A 16633-nucleotide genomic window follows, 5' to 3' on the forward strand; every position below is an offset into this window, starting at 1 on the left:
GCCATGTCTCTCCAATCTTCACTTTGAGGGAAGACTCAAGCGACAGCAGACCTGGGTGTTATTACTGGCTCTGACTCTCCCTGACTGAGTGACCCTGGGCAGGTTACTCAACCTTTCTGAGCCTCAGTTTCCTCATCTGTGAAATGGAGACATTGCTAACAACCTTGCCGGGTTGTAGGGGCTTGGTGAGAATGACTGTGAAGAATCTGGCACATGGCAGGTGCTTAGTGAATGGAAAGAATGACATTCAAGGGCCTCTATGATCTGACTTCGATTTCCTTTTCTAGCTGCATTAAAACATATACCTATATAATAACAGCTCACCCTTCTTGATGCTCAGTGTGCCAGGCACTGTTCTCAACACTTGTACAGAAATACATTTTATTCCCATATCAACCCCATGTGGTGGGTACCAGTAGTGAGAAAACTGAGCTCAGAGAAGGTAAGCAACTTGGCCAGGGCCACACAGTCAATAAGTGGGGAGTTGGGGTTCCCGTGAAGGCAGCCCAGCTCTAGAGCCTGTGTGCGTAACCACAACTCCATCCTGCCTGTCTCTCTCTCCTCGTGCATCCTATACATTTCAGTTCAGTCCAGCCAGACTCCTCACCAGTCCCCGTCTTCAATCTGAACTTTCCCATCCTCATGCCTTTGCCCAGCTTCCCTCATGCACTGGAATGCCTGCCTCCTCTAGGAAGTCTTCCCCAAGTATTCCCTCATGTCCACCTTTGTGGGCTCATCACAGTGGGACTCAAAGGTGGTTACTGGGGCACCCAGGTTTCCTCTCTTCCAGGCTGAAAGTCCCTCCTGTTATCCCACCATCTTGCAGTGTCAGCATGAGCATAGGCGCACAGTACCTGGATAGGTGATGCCCAAGAACCCAGCACTCTGTGCCCCACTACTTTTGCAAGGACAGACAGCTTGAGGGCTGTAGCTGGGGCCACAGAACACTTCTACCCACCCCTGGGGAGGCAGCCGGCCAGCAGGGCTTCCTTCTCTCTGCTCAGGGAAACGACTCAGCCATGGCAGGCCTTGTTACTTGGGGATGGGAACTGGACCCCGGGGCTGTTGAACGGCTGTCCACTTGCTGGTGGGGTTGAGCAGTGGGCCCAGAGTGCAGCCAGCCACCAGCCCAAAAACGGGCATCCAGGGCAGGCAGGCAGACAAGTGGTGGGACTGGAGGGGCTTCTGGAAGGGTTTCAGGCTCATCCTCAGTGTCCCAGCCAAATACCCACGGGGTAATGACCTCAAAAGGCCATGTGCCGGGGTCCCACTCTTCCTGTCCCTTCCTTGGCCCACGTTAGCCACCCCTCCCGCTCACCACGACTCCTGCCACCCTCCCCAGACACGAAGCACTCCCTCACAGAAGCATCCTGGACTGGGCCTGCCCCACCATCCTAGCCAGCAGCCCCCTGAGGGCCCTGTGCCACATCAGTCACTCATTCCTTCCATAATCAGGTAGCAGCACTCACTGCTAAGTCGGGGGCTACAAGGATGGACAAGGCAGACAGCTGTCCTGCCCTTGCAGATCCCGTTGCCTGGTGCAGACCACAGATCACTGAACCAGCAATCATAATACCACGGGCAAAGTGCGGTGAGGGGGACCCGTGGGCAGCCATGGGGAGGGCCACCACCCAGGCTTCCAGGAGAAGGTGGCATCCAAGCCGAGGGGAAAAAGGGGAAGGAGGGAATGTCCTTGGCAGCTGGGAAGGCTACAGAGAGCAGGGTGTGTGTGTCTGGGAAATTAGGACAATTCGGAATGTGGGACACCGAGTCCAGGTGAGGCTGGGGAAGAAATATTTGCTGAAAGCTCACAGGGCCAGACGTCACTCGGGGTGGGGTTCCTGTCTTGCTGGAATGGCCACTAGGGAGGCAGAAGTCCCTGATCTGCCAGCTCCCCCTTGCTAACTGAGACCACACTCGCTGCCATCTGCACCCTTCCTGTGAGCAGGTCAGGGCACAGGGGAGCAGCATCAGCAGAGCGGGCAAAAGACTGATGCAGGATCCAAAATGCCCTGCCCAGGGCAGCTGGCAGGTACTGGAGTCAGACCTGGAGAAGGCCGAGGCTCACTGGTAGTGCCCACAATAGGCCATGCAACGCCCGCATTGCCAGAGCTTCCCAGTCAGAACGCGATGACATGCACTGGCCACGGTTTGAAAATAAATGCCTGTGTGCCGTTTCTCCTCTCGGTGCAGCCACAACGGGACAGACGCACACACAGGTGGTATTGAGAGCACAGACTCTGGAGTCAGCTGTGGGGCTCGGGCCCAGCTTTGCCCCTCACCAGCTGTGGCATGTCAGCAACTTATCCAGCCTGTCTGCCTCTGTTTTCCCATCTGTAAAATGGTGGGAATAACCGGAGCCACCTCTGGAGCTTCTGGTGAGAACTCGGTGAGGACACCTTATAGGTGCTCAGGGCAGTACTAGGCACACCAGCTGCTCTTACTATTATTGTTTCCTGTGCATGCTACCCCCAGGCACCTACACCAGATGCAAAAGAAGGAAGAAAAGTGAAAGAGAAATAGCATGTCTTGGTAAAAAGGAAGAAAGTGGGTGACCTGCGAGGTCACAGTTAGTTCTTCATCCTCTGGTGGGTGACACTGCTTCGTGACTGGCAGGTTCTAGATTTCTATTCTCCGGGCCTCTTCAGACACGTCTGTCCTCAACCCTGCAGGACAGGCCCTCAGCTTCTCTCCGTGTCCCTGACAAGCCCCTGGAAGTCTCCAGAGGAAAGCCAGGCACCTGCAGCCCTGCCCTGTGGCTGGAGTTGTGAAATTCCTTGCTGAAAATCAGCGTAGTCAGTGCGGGGAAGGGGGTGGCCCAGTGTGTTTTCAAAATATTTCCTCAGATAGCACTGTTTGGCTCAGACATGTTAGCACTTTCCAGAATCCTGCAGATGGCGAGGCAGCTGGAGAGGAAGGGAGGAGAGGAGGGGGAAGCGGGAAAGAGTGGGGGAGACGCCCAGGGCTCAATCTCAGGTAGCTGTGTGGGCTGGGGCTGGCACAGGCACAGGCGGGCATCAGCGCGGCATGTGTGAACAGGAACAGCACGCACATGACAGAAAGCTGATCAACCTGCAGACTGGTCTGCAGACGGCTAAGCTGTGAAGCCGTCTTATGAACCAGAACTTTCTTCAGAAGCCCAATATGTAGAATAGGAACATGTGGACGTGTGGAATGCAGGACTCACCCCACAACCACCCTCTCCAGAAGCCTGGCAGCAGCAGAACAAAGCAGGAACCAGAACCTTCCGGCAGTGCCTCACTCCCCAAATCCCAGAGGCTTCAGGGCTTGCAGACTCAGCTCAGCACAGCCACAGAGAACGAGAAGGGCCCTCAGCCACTCCCTGGATGCAAGGTGACGACCCTCCGCTGCCAAGCCCTGGCTCTCCCCCTTCTCACCGGGTGCTTGGTTTTAAAGTTGGTCACTAAGTAAATTGAAGTTATTAAGAGATGGAAAATGTGCTTCCTATCCCAAAGACTTAGTCACTCGAATAGTGCTTGAGTTTCTGGAAATCACTGGTGTGACCTTACACCACCACCCCTGAGCTGATAGGACTCCAGCCCAAAGCAAAGAAACCTGACATTTTTGTCCAGGTAGCCTACAAAGTAAATGAATCTATGAGGGTTTGCTCACAGGTAGGCCCCGCCTTGGAGAGACATAACGGGAAAATTAGCTTTGGTCTATCCACCCTAAAGCAATGTTTAAGAAGCAAAGCTTCTCAGATGCCACAAAATGGAGAAAAGTCTCATCATTCTGCACCATCAAAGTTAAACTCACCAACCAACCAAGAGGCCACCGTCTGCCTGCTGGGGAGGGTCCAGGCTTGGGACTGACTCAGAGGGAGCAGGGCTGAGCTGGGACCCCCAGCCGTCTTCTCTCCCATATACATGTTCCTCCTGTGCCCAGCCACCAGCGTCCCTGCAGCACAAGGACTGGCCAGCGGAGGGTGTGTTCCCTGACTTTTGAGGCTCTTAAAGTTAAGGAGGAGGGACTGGGCGGGGAGGGGCAGGTGTAACCACAGAGGCCAAATAAGAACATCCCGGGCTGGCCTCCGAGGTGGTTGTTTACTTGCAGCATTCAGGAGAGGCTGAGCTGGGAACTGGCTTGTTTATTTTCCACACTTTTTCTCCAAATCCTTTTCATAGAGTCCTCTAAAACCTCAGTGATAAATTTCCCAGGGCCCAGGGAAGCCACAGTCCCTCAGCACACAGCCATCTTTGTGAGGAGGTGGCGGGGGGTGAGGGGGGATCAAGAGGAAAGAGGGCGGCTGGAGACAAGAAGTCACTGGTGGTCAGGGGCTCCCGGGGCCCACCCTGCCCTCCAACCTGGTGGTGGCCCAGTAGCCACAGGCCAGATTTGGGGCAATAGAGACAGAGGGCTGAAGCGTGTCCACTGGCAAGCACAGAACAAACCGTCCAGGCCTGCCAGGGGCCACCCCACACCCCGCTGTGGAGTCCACGCGCTCAGGGTAGGACCAGCAGCATTCTGTCATCTCTTTAGGCCTTAGAGAAGAAAAGGTGACAAATATTATTTCTGTTTAACGAATGAAAAGGAGAAGTGTCTCCTCTCCTGAGGCATGACCTCACGAAAGCCAGAGACTCTCTGAGTGTTCCTTCGCAGCAAAGACCCTCTCTGTGGTGCCACTCTAGGAGTTCCCAGCAAAGCATTCACAGCCCCTCCTGGGGCTTCACCCAGCATCTGACTACATTTCCAAGAACCTCCCATGCCTCAGGTACTGGGATGGAACCAGGGGTACAAAGATGGACAGCCCCGGCCCCTGAAGTGGGGTGGCTTCTCCCCACACCCAGTCCCCCAACTTCTGTCCTGGTCAGCGTGTCCCCTCTGCAGCGGAGGGGGAGAGGGCTCCAGTTTCTTTGCAGCTCAGCACTAGGAAGGCTCTAAGAACTCACCCAGGTGGGCTTCCTGTGGAAGGTGGGCAGGGACCACCTGGGCAGTGCTCATCCAATGCTCCTTGCGTCCTTTGAAAGGTGCCAGCCTTTCCCGTTCTATGGACACCTGTACTGGGGGCTCTCAGGGCAGAGATGAGGGAGGGTGGAGCAGTGAGGACCCTGCCCCAGCAGGGATAACCACTCTCAGCCCTTGGTGGTGGGGATAGAAAACACCACCCCGACTGAAAACGTGGCTGTCCCAGGCCTTTGCAGCCCCCTGGCTTCATGACCTTGGGCATCCACTGCACCTCTCTGAGCCTCATGTCCTCATCCGTAAAGTGGGGCCAATAGATAATTGCTGTCTCCCTGTGGGGTGTGGGTGTAAAAGCAAGAGCTGGGGACCAGATGAGCGTGTGGTTATCACCTCCTCTGGCTGCCCCGGCTCTGCCCCGTCCTTCTCTCCTGTGGACCAGGTGCTGCTGAGGAGTCCAGCTCTCCAGAGCACGTGGTGGGGGTGGGAAGGACAGCTGTGACATGGCCCCTTATGTTCACCAGGTAAATGACAATAGGAGGTGTCAGGTGAAGGCTGATTTCCCCAGGTAATAGATTACCCTGGAGAGGACCAAAAAGGGGAAAAAAATACAGTAACCCATTTGAAGATGTTTGGTCTACCTGGCAATTTCTTCCCTACTCACGGTATGGTCACAAGTGGCAGCTTTGTCCCAACTTCTCAGATAAGCAGTGAGTCATGTCTCACTGGAATTACTGCAACATCTCCCTGTGTGCCCCCGCCAAATCTCCACAGTTTTCCGACTCCAGAGCCACACAGAAGGCTCCAGCAGCCTGGTACCACCCAGCCTTTGATTCCCACAGCCTAAGGTATCATCCAGGCTCGGCAGAGTGTGTGGAAAAAGAAGAATGCAAGCAGAGGCCCTGGGACCACGTTAGTAAGAAGCATCAGGGCTGTTTCCCTGTTGCCATGGAGAACCAATAAGGACCTTGCAGACAGCCTGGCATGGTGGAGACAGGGTGGGTTCTGGAGTTAGACAATCCAGGTTCAAATACTGGCTTTGCAATTGCAGCAAAAACAAAAATTGACAAATGGGACCTAATTAAACTAAAGAGCCTCTGCACAGCAAAAGAAACTATCAACAGAGTAAACAGACAACCTACAGAACAGGAGAAAATACTTGCAAACTATACATCCAACAAAAGTCTAATATCCAGAATCTATAAGGAACTTGAACAAGTTAACAAGCAAAAAACAACCCCATTAAAAAGTGGGCAAAGGACACAAACAGATACTTTTCAAAAGAAGACATACATGTGTCCAACAAGCATATGGAAAAATGGTCAACATCACTAATCATTAGAAAAATGCAAATCAAAACCACAATGAGATACCATCTCATACCAGTCAGAATAGCTATTATTAAAAAGTCAAACATTAACAGATGCTGGCCAGGTTGCGGAGAAAAGGGAGTGCTAGCCGAGCGAGGTGGCTCATGCCTGTAATCCCAGCATTTTGCGGGGCTGAGGTGAGCAGATCACAAGGTCAGGAGATCGAGACCATTCTGGTCAACATGGTGAAACCTCGTCTCTACTAAAATACAAAAAAAAAAAAAAAATTAGCTGTGCATGGTGGTGCGCGCCTATCAGGAGGCTGAGGCAGGGGAATCGCTTGAACTTGGGAGGTGGAAGTTGCAGTGAGCCAAGATCATGCCACTGTACTCCAGCCTGCTGACAGAGCAAGACTCCATTCCCCCCTCCACCAAAAAAAACCAAAAAACAAAAAACGGAGTGCTTATACACTGCTGGTGGGAATGTAAATTAGTTCAGCCATTGTGGAAAGCAGTTTGGAGACTTCTCAAAGAACTCAAAGTAGGATTACCATTCTACCAAGCAATCCCATTATTGGGTATATACCCAAAATAATATAAATTGTTCTACCATAAAGATACATGCACACGTATGTTTATCATAGCACTAGTCACAGTAGCAAAAACATGAAATCAACCTAAATGCCCATGAATGGTAGACCACATAAAGAAATATGGTACATATACACCATGAAATACTATGCAGCCATAAAAGACAATGAGATCATGTCCTTTGCAGCAACATGGATGGAGTTAGAGGCTATTATCCTAAGCAAACTAACACAGGAACAGAAAATCAAATGCCGCATGTTCTCACTTAGAAGTGGGAGCTAAACATTGAGTACATCTGAACACAAAGAAGGGAACAACAGACACCAGGGCCTACTTGAAGGTGTAGGACAGTGGGGAGGGTGAGGATCAAAAACCACCTATCTCGGGCCTGTGCGGTGTGTCAGACCTGTAATCCCAGCACTTTGGGAGGCGGAGGCAGGCAGATCGCTAGAGCTCCAGAGTTTGAGACCAGCCTGGGCAACATGGTGAAACCCTGTCTCTACAAAAAATACAAAAAAATTAGTCAGGCATGGTGGTGCCAGCTACTTGGGAGGCTGGGGCAGGAGGATCACCTGAGTCCAGGAGGTCGAGGCTATGGTGAGTGGCAGTGATCATGCCACTGCACTCCTGCCTGAGCAATAGAGACCCTGTCTCAAAACAAACCCAACAACTACCTACTGGGTACTATGCTTACTACCTGGGTGATGAAATAATCTGTACACCAAAGCCCCATGACGTGCAATTTACCTGTGTAACAAACCTGTATATGTACCTCTGAACCTAACATAAAGTTAAAAAAAAACCAAATACACAAACACTGGCTTTGTCTCTCACTACCTGTGTGACATTGAAAAAGTTACTTAACTTTTCTGGTCCTCAGTTTCCTAATCTGCAAAATGGAGATGAAATGCTAACCTCATAGGGATATAATGACTTAATTAGAAAATGTATACAGAACTCTCAATTCACAGAGGGCATAATGAAGGTGGAAAGGTGATATAGGGAAGGAACTGGCTGCAGGGTTCCACCTGAAATTGGGGGTGCCCAAGCCCAGATCACCTCCTCTTTCATCTGAGGCCAGTCCTTGGTGCCGCCCACATGCCTTGCTAATTTCAGCATTTAGAAGTTTGAAATGCACACTGAACCTAGTTAGAGCTCTTCAGAAGGGGGCAGGGGTGGGGAATGACACATTTCTTTTGGATGACATGCCCAGGCCACCCCCACATCTTTGTGCACTCTCAATCCCAAGACTACTGGCAATCCAGTTCCAGGAACACGAATGTTTCTGCTCCTCTGGGAAACTCATGCAAGCTGGCACAGGAGAACCCACAGCAATACTCAGTACAGGGACTGTGACCACCGCTCTACCTGCTGCCACCACAGAGCCAAGCCACTGCTGCAGAACACAGCTCCTAGACCCTTCATGAGACCCATCTCCAGCCAGGCCATCAGGAGCCAGGAAGAAAAACGGCTGCCCCCAAATTCTACATGTTCCCATGTTCCTCCTGCCCCCAGCACATGCCCAGCAGCACGGCCCATCTCTTTCTCCACTTACCCAACCCTCTTCCCCTGCAGCCAGGAGATGGGAGGGTTGATGGAACCAACTCCTCTCTCTGCTGCAGATCTAAAGTTATTCTTCAATTGAGACCCCACAGAATCTGCCAAACAGCCTGCCATCTACCAAAACCCACATCAACCCCATCTTAGCCAGATACAGAAATGAAGCTTTTCCTGCTGCCCTCTTAGGGGGGCAGAGGCCAATGATGAACTCAAGTCTCCCAAGGCCAGCCCACGGGACACAGTGAAACACACAGTGCCTGGGCCACTGGCCCAAACAGATCAGGCAGGGCTCCTAGGAGCTACTCAGGCCCTCTTCTCTGCTGGAAAACCAATTTCAACCCAGTAGAGGCCCACTGGCCTTGCCTCACAGTGAGTCCATAATGAATGATAATTACCGGTGTCATTATTCATCAAGCAAGTACTGACTGAGTGCCCACTGTGCCAGGCAATATGCTAGGCCCAGGACAATCCCCTGTACATTCTGGGGCCCAGCAACACCACGCATCAGAAACCAAACACAACTTCAGGTGCAAGGAAAATAATTAAGGCTTCAGGCCTGCCTTGGTTTCTCCCTAACCTTTTAGGCTTAAATCCCCCCACCTCCCCTTACCCCGTCCACACCCAGGACTGGAATCTGCTCACCCGGTTCCCTTGGAAGTCCCTGGAGGAAGCACATCCGCTGGGGGGAAGGGTCCCTGCTTCCCTGGAAGACTCTGTCACGGCCACTACCCTTCTGTCTAGCGCAGCAACAGCCTGCCAGCCTCTTCCACTCTGCTCACAGACCCTGGCACGCCGGCTCTGAGTTTATGAATCACTCCCTCCTCTCTCCGGGCCTCGCCTCCGGAAGGGCTTCGCACACCCAGACACATCACCCAGACACCGAGTTTCCACACCAAATTCGCTCCTGCAGAACTACGAGAACCGACTGCAACGTCTGCTCCCCTTGGTCTCGGGTTTCTGGCCACGAGTTTTCAAAACCCAGGCAGCCTCTCTCCTGCCCGCTGCGCTTTGGGGGCTCCCTCTCCTTGGGGGCTGCGGGGGCAGCAGACAAAGGCCGTGGATGTGACGGAGGGGTGTGAGGACGTGCCTGCTGTAGAGGCCAAATCCCCCGCGCTCCCAGGAATGTGCATTTCGGTGTGTGGCATGTGCCTGGCCGGTGTGGGTGTGCGCAGATCAGCCTGCGCGGTGTGCGGCGTATGAGTGGCGATGAGCTGTGTGTACCTGGCAGGTGTGATCCGGTTGCAGCGGGTTGTGGGTGCCCACCTGGGCTTTTCCCCGGGCTGGGAACTCCACCTCCCACCCTCCGCTTCGCCCCCTTCTCCCTCCAAAGTTTGGCGCGCGCGCCTGGACGCGGAAGGCGGGGGGCTCCCGGCTGGGCGGCCTCCCCCGGGCCGGGCGGCGGTTCCGGGACGTCGGCGCCCCACTTACCCCGGCCGCCGAGGCTCCACCGGCGGCCCCGACCCTCCGCGGCTGGGGTCCGGCGCGGGCAGCATCCGCTCGCAACTTCGCTTTCCTCCTGGAAGATCCCGGCAGAAGCGGTTCCGCGGCCCCGGCGCCCGCGCGGCCCGGGCTGTGCGTCTTCTCCGGGGCGGGCCGGAGGGATGGAGGCGCGGCCGGGCCGGTCGGCACGCTGGAAGGGAAGCGGCGCCAGGCGGGCGCCGTCCTGCGCAGCAAGCCTGCGAGGGGTCCTGCCTGGCGCCCTCCCCGCTCAGGCCCGAGCCGGCTAGCGGCGGCGGATTCCTGAACCGCGTCCAAGGCGTCCGGGAGCCCTTCTCCTCCTCCTCCTCCTCTTCCTCACCCCACCCAGCTCCCACCCCTGCGCTCCCGGCAACTTGGGAACCGTTGGCGAAGTTGGCGCTGCTCGGGCCGCGAGCCGGCCGGGCCTCTGGGGGAGGAAGGAGAGGAGGAGGAGGAGCTGGCGGGAGAGGAGGGGAGAGAAGGAGAGAGAGGGGAGAGAAGGGGAGAGAAGGTGAGAGAGGGGAGCCGCCCCCAGGGAGCCGCTCTCTCCAGGACCCGTCTGCGGGCCTTTGTTCCGGGCGCTGCCCCTCGGCCCTCCAGTCCCCGGGGACTCGGTTGGGGCCGCTCGGGTATCCACGCTCTCCTGGCGAGGCTGGTGGGTGGAGGCTGCTTGGACAACCCCGTTGGCTTCTCCGTGCCGGAGCCCCCGGGCCGTTACCGCCGCCCCCTCCCCCGACCTTTGCCAGGGAGACCCTCTGGCTGCACGGGTTCCCCATCATCTCTGCCCGGAGAGGATCTTCCCGCTCCCCCCTGGGGCAAGCGGGCTGGAGGACGGTTTCCCTGGTTCCAAAGAACACAGCACCGTCTCCCTGGGCGGCAGCAGGTCCCACACCCGCCCTTCCGCACTTTCCTGCGCTGCCAGCCAGTCCAAGGCTCCCCTAATTCAAGAACCGGGAAACGGGAGGGACAGAGGGTCTTCCCGGCCCGCCAGGGCTGCCTGGCATTATCTTCGGCATGCCAGGCAGCTGCCAGGCAGCTGGGTCTCCGGTCGGGCTGCCAGGCAAGTGGGGTCCCAGTCGCCTCCCGTGCATGGCGTAGTCGGCTGGGCAGCACCGGCTGCGGGGTGCAAAGGCCAGCTTCTCGAGGGATGAGGTAAAGGGCTCAGAACTGGAACACAAACCGAACCTCCCTGTTCCTTGTCCGAATCCTGGTGATGGCCCTGTCCCCGAGAAGGCGAGAACGTCTTGGATTCCACTTGCTGGGCATTCCTCCTGGGACTTCCAGTACTTAACGTCATGAGCTAATTCAGGCCTCTCTAAGACAGCACTCCTGACATTTAATGGGATAGTATGGGGTTTAGACAATAAGTTATTTCCTGTACAGGAGAAGTAGGGAAATTCAAAAAAGCTAAAACCTGATCATCTACACTTGGCCTCCTTCTGCCATTCTCAGCATTTACAGATGGACAGCAAATAGAGAACCAGATAGAACTGATCCTGACCCTGTTAGGGACAAGCTGCCCCAGGACCCCCACCCCCAACACACAATGCAGCTGGCCCTTACCCTGAACACTCTGAAGCTGCATTCCTGGACCCTTATCTAGGTGATACAGCAAGGTCACCAGACTTGCTTACAGCCCAACAGGCAGCATGCGGAAGGTCACGAGAAATGTGGATAAACCTAAGTTACACCCTCTTGTAAATTCCTATATTGTAAGCAGGTCACGAGATGATATGTGGTAAAGTTAACCGACAACCCCAGAGTCTCTCTCCCCCATATGAAGCCCTCATTTTGTAAGCTCCAGGGCTGCCTCCTCTGACTGTGGTGGAGCAGCCTGGCAGGATAAACTTACTTGCCTAACTTTGGGTCTCACTCTTGTCCTTTCTCTCAGCTAACGTTACATTTTGGTGCCGAAACCCAGGAAGGGGACAGGCTCTGGCTGGGTGTCCTTAGAGGTGTCTCTCTCTCTCTCCCTCTCCCCCCTCCCCTCTCTCTCTCCTATCACCCCTCGCCCGAGGGCCTTGTCCAGAATAGAGGAGACCTGGAGGACACCTGACTCGGTGGCTGCCTCCTCTATTCCAGACAAGGCCTGCAGGACAGGGGACACCCTCTCTTGCCATCCTTGTCATCTGCAGTCTCTTCTTCCTCTACCCCCCAACCTCCATTCACTATGGGAGCCTCTCAGTCTACCCATCCCAAGACCACCCGCCTTGGCTGTCTCCTCTGCAATCTCAAGGCTCTCAGCCTCCATTCAGAGGTCCGTTCTAAGAGGCTTATCTTTTACTGCAATACCGCATGGCCTCAATACCCATTGGACAATGGCTCCCAATGGCCTGAAAATGGCACTTTTGATTTCAATATACTTAGAGACTTAGACGACTTTTGCCATCGCAATGGGAAACGGTCTGAGATTCCTTATGTTGAGGCTTTCTTCACTCTCCGTAACCGCCCTTCCCTCTGCCAGTACTGCTCTACTTTCCAAATCCTACTCACCGGACTCGTCTCCTACCACCCCCGCAACAGCCCCAGCCGACAACTCCTCTTTCTTTGACCCCGCCAATTTTGCCCCTCCCTGACAGCATCTTGATCCTCCACCAGAGCATCATGATTCTTCACGGTATGTCCCTGCTCTGGCTCTATCCATCTGTCCCCCTCTTTCCAACCACCCCGCTTCTGACTCTGAGTCCTCTCCATCTCTGCCCCTCACCCACTCTTGGGCCCAACATGCTCAGCAACCAGTTCCCTTGCTTCCTCTCTGGGAAGTAGCAAGAGCCAGGGGATCATCCATGTCCATTTCCTTTTCTCCCTCTCCAATCTCTCACAGATTGAAAAACGTCTCAGGTCCTTCTCCTCCTATCCTGATACTTATATCAAAGAATTTAAATATCTTACCCAATCTTATGAACTCACTTGGCGTGATCTCTACATTATCCTCTCTTCTGTACTCTCCTTCCAGAAGAGAAGGAAAGAGCGTGGCTTGTAGCACAGGCACACACTGACGATCTTCATGGGCAAGATCCTGCTAAGCCCATAGGAGCTGCTGCTGTTCCCCGGGAAGAGCCTTCCTAGGAGTACCGACCTACAGACCCCAGCTGGGCGTCTGTAACCATATGATTACTTGCCTCATTGCAGGCCTTAACAAAGCTGCCGGGTAATGGCCAGGCGCTATGGCTCACACCTGTAATCCCAAAACTTTGGGAGGTTGAGGTGGGCGGATCATGAGGTCAGGAAATCGAGACCATCCCAGCTAACACGGTGAAACCACGTCTCTGGACTCTTCCCAGAGGACTCTTCCCAGAGGACTCTTCCCAGAGGACTCTTCCCAGAGTCCTCTCTTCCTGCTGTAGCTCATGATAGATTTTCAGATGTTTGGTGGGCACTCATACAGGCACCTGATTGTTACCTGAGAGACACAAGCAAATCCTATTCCCCATATAATTATCCACCCTTTGATTAAGTTTAAAGGGCCAGGGAGGTTAGTATGTGCTCTCATATGAGTGACATAGAAAGGGGAATGCCTTTGTTGTACTGCTTGCTGTGAAGAATGAAATAAAAGATTAAGTTGGTCATTAGTCACATTTTGAATTAAGGCACATTCAATATTTTGCGTGGCTTGCACTACATAGGCTGAATCAGAAACAGTGTTTATTGGCTGTTTAAAAGTTTTTAACACTGTTATCACAGCCATAAGTTCAGCATTTTGAGCAGAAGCAGAGTCAGTTTGAAAAACTTGTTGTCGAGGTCCCACAAATGAGGCCTTTCCATTACTAGATCCATCAGTAAAAACAGTAATGGCCCCTTCAATAGGGGCTTTTTGAGTAATGGAAGGCAATATCCATTATATTAATTTAAGAAACTGGAATATTTTGGATTTAGGATAATGATTATCAAGAATGCCAATAAAACCTGCCAAATTAATTTGCCATTCCTGGGAATTAATATAAGCTTGCTGAATTTGTTGTTTGTTTAATGGAAGTATAATTTGATTTGGATCATATCCCATTAACTTTGTTGTGCACAGCCTTGTACACTACATTAATACAGCAACTTGATCTAAGTACAGAGTAAGCGTTTTGGTTGTATTGTGAGGTACAAAAAGCTGCTCCACCAGATCATTCTGTTGAACAATAACTCCTGTATGTGAATGTTTAGTAGGAAAAACTAAAAACTGTAATGACTGCATAGGGTCAATTCGAGTCACTTGTGCCTGGGAAATTTTTTCTTCAATTAATTGAAGTTTCTCTAATGCCTCCTTGGACAGGGAGCGTTTACTGTTTTAAGTTAGAATCACCTCGTAAGGTAGAAAAGAGGTGAGACATAACATAAGTAGGACTGCCTAAAGTGGGACGAATCCAATTAATGTCTCCTAATAATTTTTGAAAATCATTAGAGGTTTTAAATTATCTCTTCTAATTTGAATGTTTTGAGGCTTAATAGTATTTTGTTCTACTTTCATTCCTAAATACTGAAAGGGAGTAGAAGTTTGGATTTTATCAGGGGCTATGATTAACCCTGCTGCAGTTACAGCCTTTTCCTCCCTAGTTTCAGCTGCACATAAAATATCATCCATGTAATGGATAACATAACATTTATTGAATTGTTCTCTAGCTGGCTTAATACCTTTTCTGACATAAGTTTGACAAATAGTAATACTTTCCAGTGGTATTTGTCTGCTGGTTCTTTGTTATTTATAGTGGGAACAGTAAAAGCAAATTTTTCCTAATCTTGGGTAGCTAAAGGAATGGTAAAGAAGCAATCTTTTAAATTTATCACGATTAGAGGCCAGGATTTAGGAATCATAGTTGGGGAGGGCAGCTCTGGTTGCAGCGCACCCATGGGTTGAATGACAGCATTAACGGCCCTCAAATCTGTTAACATTCTCCATTTCCCAGATTTTTTCTTAATAACAAACACAGGAGAATTCCAAGGAGAGAAAGTAGGCTCTATGTGTCCCTTTTGTAATTGTTTCTGTACCAATTATTTTAAAACCTCCAGTTTTTCCTGTTTCAGTGGCCATTAATCCACCCAAACTGGTTTGGCAGCTAACCAAACAAGAGGATTGGGAGCCAGAGGCTCAGCAATGGCCGTTCCTAAAAATGATACCCTAGTCCAGTTTGATCTGTTTGTTGTTTTAGTTCTAAAGGTTCTGGTTGGCCATTTTCATTTTTTCCTAGTCCCTTCCTTGGGAGATATCCCATTTTTCTCATCATTTGTTTACTGTTATTACTATACTGATCAATAGGAATAGATATTTCAGCACCCCATTGTTGTAATAAGTCTCTACCCCATAGATTGACAGGAATAGGTGTAACAGGTTGAATTGTCCCTTCTTGGCCATCTGGCCCTTGGCATGGCAAAATTAAAGAACTTTGAAAAACTTCTGAGGCAGCTCCTACTCCAACAATACCAATGGATGTCTTTTGCTTAGGCCAATGCTGGGGCCATTGATTTAAACCAATATAGAAACATCAGCTCCAGTATCTACTAGCCCTTCAGAGTTCTTTCCTTGAATGGTTACTGTACAGATAGGTCTCTTATCAGACACTTGATTAACCCAATATACAGTTTTTCCTGCTGGATTCATACTACCAAAGCCTCCTATTCTTTTTACTGTGCTGCGTCCCAGTTTTGCATAAGGTAACAGTAACAACTGAGCAATTCTTTCTTCTGAGGAAGCAGACCATGGAACTGAGGAACTAATAACTAATTGAATCTCTCTGGTGTAATCAGAATCAATTATTCCTATATGTACAGTGACACCTCTAAAATTTAAACTAGATCTTCCAAGCAATAGGCCAACTGTTCCTGAGGGTAAAGGGCCCCTAACTCCCATGGGGACCTTCTTTGGTGGCTCCCCAGGAAGTAGGGAAATGGGAACTGTGCTGCAAAGATCTACAGCAACACTGCCTGCTGTGGCAGGGGACAATTGTTGTACATTTGTAAGGGCACTAACTGTGCCAGATATGCCTCGGTTTGTTGAGGGGCCTGAGGTGGGCCCCTCTTCCCGTTTCCCAAAAGAGTTTGCCCATCTTTGCTAAATTTAGAATGACACTGATTTGCCCAGTGATTGCCCTTCTTACATCAGGGGCATACACCAGGACTTTTCTGTTGATTGATGGTAATAGTTTTCACCTTTTGATTTCGTTTTCTACATTCCTTTTTTGTGTGTCCAAATTGCCCACAATTAAAACAAGAGCCTGAGAAATGGGGCATATTTTTTCCCACCTTTAGTCCAGCCATAGCTTGGGCTAAAAGAGTAGCCTTATTTAAGTTACCTCCAATGCCATCAGAAGCCTTAATATATTCAGCCAAATGAGCCTTCCCTCTCATAGGTCTAATAGCATTTTGACACTCTGTATTGGCATTATCATATGCAAGAAGTTGTATTACCACATCTTGAGCTGTTTCATCAGTTATGGCTTTATGCACAGCCTCTTGGAGCCGAGCAATAAAGTCAGTATATGATTCTTTAGGTCCTTGTCGGACAGAACTGAAAGAAGGATATTTTTTCCCCATAACATTTATTTTTTTTCCATGCCCATAAACACACAGTGCGTAACTGAACAACAGCAACATTTTTCATTACTGCTTGATTGTCTAATCGGCCCCAATTAGGGCCCAACCCCGTTAACTGTTCAAAGGAAACAGGCACAGGCGGCTGTGCTTGTGTGTTTTCCCTTGCTTGAGTTTGAGCTTCATCGGCCCACCAAGTTTTAAACTGCAAGTACTGGGACGGAGTGAGAACAGGTTTTGTTAAAGTATCCCAGTCATATGGTATTAATCTATTATCAAGAG

General features: G+C 51.3%; 1 protein-coding gene across 3 annotated transcripts in view; it reads right to left on the minus strand.

Moving 5' to 3' along the window:
- Window positions 1–10265, minus strand: part of CHST3 (carbohydrate sulfotransferase 3) — a 49445-nt gene extending 39180 nt beyond the window's left edge. Inside the window, exon 1 of one of the 3 annotated variants that reach the window (XM_054435995.2) lies at window positions 9809–10265. The gene's annotated coding sequence lies outside the window, so the exon portion shown is untranslated. Of the gene's footprint in view, window positions 1–3777; window positions 3902–9022; window positions 9475–9808 lie in introns of those variants that run through there. The other 2 variants (XM_054435993.2, XM_054435994.2) reach the window with 2 other exon arrangements.
- Window positions 10266–16633: the final 6368 nt, after the last annotated feature.

This window comes from Pongo pygmaeus, chromosome 8 (assembly GCF_028885625.2).
Source record: "Pongo pygmaeus isolate AG05252 chromosome 8, NHGRI_mPonPyg2-v2.0_pri, whole genome shotgun sequence".
NCBI lineage: Eukaryota > Metazoa > Chordata > Mammalia > Primates > Hominidae > Pongo > Pongo pygmaeus.